The sequence below is a fragment of the Myotis davidii genome, unplaced genomic scaffold (assembly GCF_000327345.1).
Source record: "Myotis davidii unplaced genomic scaffold, ASM32734v1 scaffold327, whole genome shotgun sequence".
NCBI lineage: Eukaryota > Metazoa > Chordata > Mammalia > Chiroptera > Vespertilionidae > Myotis > Myotis davidii.
The window spans coordinates 4,372,701-4,377,263 of NW_006298628.1; the positions used below are offsets into that span (position 1 = coordinate 4,372,701).

The 4,563-nt window shown below is 41.7% G+C and overlaps 1 protein-coding gene across 3 annotated transcripts in view; it reads right to left on the reverse strand.

Annotated features, from left to right (window-relative positions):
* FBXL20 (F-box and leucine-rich repeat protein 20) overlaps positions 1-4,563 on the reverse strand; it is a 63,992-nt gene that overhangs the window by 58,428 nt on the left and 1,001 nt on the right. The window contains exon 1 of one of the 3 annotated variants that reach the window (XM_006774296.2): positions 4,511-4,557. The exons of the other annotated variants lie outside the window; for them this stretch is intronic. The gene's annotated coding sequence lies outside the window, so the exon portion shown is untranslated. Of the gene's footprint in view, positions 1-4,510; positions 4,558-4,563 lie in introns of those variants that run through there. 3 annotated transcript variants of the gene reach the window in all.

A 4,563-nucleotide genomic window follows, 5' to 3' on the forward strand; every position in this document is an offset into this window, starting at 1 on the left:
GAGTGGCTGTTTGTTTCAGAAGAAATGGCCAAAGAAATATGGTCCTCTGCTTTTATTCAAAAATTATAGATTCATGGGATTCTGAAACAAAGGAAACCTTTATAATTGATTCTAACTCCCTTGTTTTGCAGAGGGAAATGATCAAATCAGAAAAGTGAAAAGAAATGACCAGGCTCTGGCTGGGTAGTTTAGTTGGTGAGTGTTGTCAGTATACACCAAGATTGCAGTGTGATTTTCAGTCAGGGCACATATAAGAATCAACCAATCAATGCATAAGTAACTGGAACAACAAACCGATCTCTTTCTCTCTCAATTATGACGAAAATTATAGTTAGTTGGTGGCAAAAATCAAGACCTACTATCCAGTTCTCTCAACTCTCACTGTAGTATGTTCTTTCTGCCATACCACCTTTTATGTTTTTTCTTATTTTGGACAAACTGAATTAATAAAGTGAGGTAAGCTATATTATAGATTTATCACGGTAAGCAGAGAGGTATAATCCTATATAATAAAAGGCTAATATGCAAATTGTCCCCTCAACCAGCAGTTCGACTGGGAGTTCGATGGGGGTAGCTGGCCTGACCTTATCTGTGCACAAATTCATGCACTGGGCCTCGAGTAGAAAAACAATAATGAATAATACTTAAAAATACCCAAATTAGAGCATATCACTTCCTAACTGTATGAGGTATAATGATAAGCAATAATGAATAATACTTCAAAATACCCAAATTAGATCTTATCACTTCTTAACATCTCCAGATACTAAATAAACTATAAGATGACATATGTCAGGTAATATTATCACTATAACTTTTTAAATGTTAGGTTTTTTAAAAATATGTATTTTTATTGATTTCAGAGAGGAAGGGAGAGGGACAAGGAGAGAAGCATCAATAATGAGAGAGAATCATTGACTGGCTGCCTCCTGCCCGCCTCCTACTGGCGATTGAGCCCATAACCCGGGCGTGTGCCCTTAACTGGAATCGAACCTGGGACCCTCCAGTCCACAAACCAACTCTCTGCCCACTGAGCCAAACCAGCTAGGGCAAATGATAGGCTTTTTAATAAACCCAATAAGATAGAATTTTTCCTCTGTGTTCTCATAATGGAGCTACTAAGATAAGAGCATGACAAAGTAGAGAGGTTTAACAACAAAAAAGATTTAAATGTACATGCCTGTCACTAATCTCACTGAGTGTTAAGATAACATTGTTTACAGAACTTAAGATGAAGGGTAGCTTCATTTTCTCAATAGCAAAGACAAAATAAAATATAATAGATGAAGAACGTTAGAAAACTCTTCTCCACACATTTTATGGGCTTTTATGCTGTTATGCTAAAACACGGAGCAGAATGATAGTGTGGAGTCAAAAAATGCAGATTGGAATCTTGGCTCTCCTACTTACTGGCTGTGCAACTTGAACACTTTTCAGGCCTCAGTTTTCCTCAACTGTAAAATGGAATTGTGAGAATCAGAAGTAACTGAGGTAAAACACCTAGCTCAGTGCCTGGATATGTAGGAAGATGAAATAACTATTATTAAATTTGAAATTATCAAATTTGCTGAAAAACAAAGTTTACTATAAGTAATAAAATAAGTATTTGAATGATGAATTTCAATTAAGAGATTAAAACAATTGGGCACACATTATGTTAATGTTTAAGAATTATTATTATATCGATTTAGTGCCAAAGGGATAGAGCAATGAACAACACGAATTTTCACATCTCTGTATCTTTTAACTTTTCTATCCAACAACCATCTACTTTGGCTATTGACTTATGGGATGCTACATATGTGGCTAACAGGTTGTGCTCTCTCCTGATTTTAACTTAAAATTTTTTCCTATACCTCTATCCCTGAGTGTGAAATTTAAAGTTTGTAGCTTTCTGGTACAACATCCTAAAGCATAATACATAGGATATCCCTATAAAAAGATGTTAATAAATCAACTATAAAAAGATAAGCTTTGGCTATCTTCTCCCTGCCAGGAAAAAAAAAATGTGGCCAAGAAAAAAGCAACAATTTTTCACTTTTTATAATAACCATAACTAATTTAAAATTAGTTATTTGCTATAAAATTTTCCAGCACTCACAAAAATTCTCAGGTGTCTGCTTACAATCATAAAATTATCAGTCCTTTAAAAAGCATCTTTAAAAAAATATTCTGAATATTGAGAGTTAAAAATAATTTGATGTAAATGTTTTAAATATGAAAAGCCTGCTTTATCTTATCTGTATCTTCTATCCATTGAAAGTGAATATTTAAAATGTTTTCAATGAATTAGCAATGTATATTACTTCATAAAAGATCAAATATTTTATTGTTTTACTATTTATAAATTAGGAGAGTAAAGAAATGATTTTAAGGAATACCCAGATTAAAAAAGAAAGAATGAAACCCAGTAACACACACCAATTCCAGCCCTTTTCATTTGTATTCTAGCATGGAACACTTGGCGTAATAAAAGAGTAGCTTTTGGTTTACAAACACTTTAATCATGAACACTGTACAAGGAGGGCTTCCCCCCGCCCCCCACCCTTATTCTTTTTATCTTCTCAAAAACGTTTAGCCCTGGCCAGTTTTGCCCAGTGGACAGAGCATCAGCCTGTGGACTGAAGGGTCCCAAGTTCAATTTCGGTCAGGGGTGCGGGAGGCAGCCCATTCAGTGATTCTCTCTCATCATTGATGTTTCTCTCTCTCGCTCCCTTTCTCTTCATCTCTGAAATCAATAAAAACATATTTTAAAAAAACGTTTAGAAAGCTGTAACTGCCAGTTACATATCAATCAAGGTAAATTGACATGCTTAATAAAGCAGTAAATTTTCTTATTACTTTAGTACCATAACTACAGGTAAACTACGAATTAAAATATAAATTATAAAAAAAATGCAATTTTAAAGCACATACTACAAAAGAACTCTTTCCAACAGTTACTCACACAACCTACAAGTGAACAGCAAAATAAATGATACAGAGCTGGTTGCAATGGCAAAAGGCTATTATTCCCTACTCAAATCGTCAGTATTTGAGGGCTTTCAAGATTCCTGGTTAAGTGCCAAATGTCTGTTCAGTAATTTTAATGACAGTCCCAACTTTTACAGCAGTACTGAGTATGAAAACACCAAAACTTAAGTTTATTGGGTCTCTCTACATTAGGACGACATAACGTAAAAATCAAATCATAGCCACTATAGCGCTTTCTTCCTGTGGTTGAGTTCAACATTAAAGCACTAAAGAGACCAATTCCTTACATTTTTCTCCACTCCTCGCTTGCAACATTGCAGTCCTCAATGTTTACCTCCCCCAAACACTTCCTACCTTGACATTTGTGGATAAATTAAAAAAAAAACACCATTTCCCACATAACCGTAAAAAGAAATCAAGGAATAGACTAAACTTAAGACTCGGGTAGCAATTTCACCCTCGGCACCTAGTTGGCAAGGTTTCCGCAACGTCTGTCTCACCGTCTTACAATTTCATCCTTCAAATGGAAATGAAGAAAAACACCCCGTGCGATGTACACTGAGCCGTGAGTGATCCCAGGTCAGCCTGACGCTCTGCCAGAAAGGGCCAGGTAACGACTTCTCCTCCGGTTGTAGCCGTCTCTCTCTCTCAGCCCCTGGACAGACCTCCTGGTCAATGCGACCGCAACTCATTTACAAGAATTCGAGGCTTGTAAATTACAAGTGACAAGACTCCCTTCCCAAAGGAATCCCTTCCACGCGCGGCGACGGCCTCCTCCCTCCAGACGCCTTTCAGCCGTTTCCTCATTTCCTCGCCCATTTCTCCATCTCCTGGCTACACACCTCTCTGGTCAGAGAAGTTCTCGGAGACGGACAGCCTTGGGGGGGCTGTCTGAAAGCCCCCAGCCCTTCGCCCCCATCTCAACGCCTGTGCAGTGCACACACACATCGAAGAGTTAGTTCCCAGAAGCAATGAGCGACCGGAGCACAGACCGACGGGGACCGAAGAGGAAGTTCCAGAACAATGCCCCGGCCCCGCGCCGCACCAGAGCCCGCGTCGCCTCCCTCGCCCCCGTCGACCGCCCCCAAGGTCTCCACAGCTCCGACAAACGGCCCCCCGGCCCACAATCGGGGACCCCCCCTCGCCCCGCGAGCAAGGCGGCAGAAAGAAAAGCGAGCTCCGGTCGGTCCGAGTTGGGATGCTTTTTCTCCCGGGCGGAGGGAGGCCAGCCAAGGGTTGTGTAAAGAACTGAAAGCCGAGGGGTGCGGGGGGGAGGGGAATTAGGGCGCCAGAGCTAATCCCCCGCCCCCTCCGAGGCCCACGAGTGCAAGAGGCGGGAGGCGACCAGCTCGGAGGACTCGAGGGCCGGGCTGCACTAGGCGTTCGGGCCGCGAGGATGGGGAAGAGTCTGGTAGCGCCAGCGGCCGGCGGGTGACGGCGCCGCGCAAAGCGAGGAGGCTCCGTGTGGAGCGAATCTGGGGGGCCCGGGAGAAGGAATCGCCTTCCTCACGCCGCCCTAGCCCCCCCGAGCTCACACCTCAAACCTGCTCTTGGTCACTCCGTTCACGTCCCTCCTCCTGGGGCCGGCGG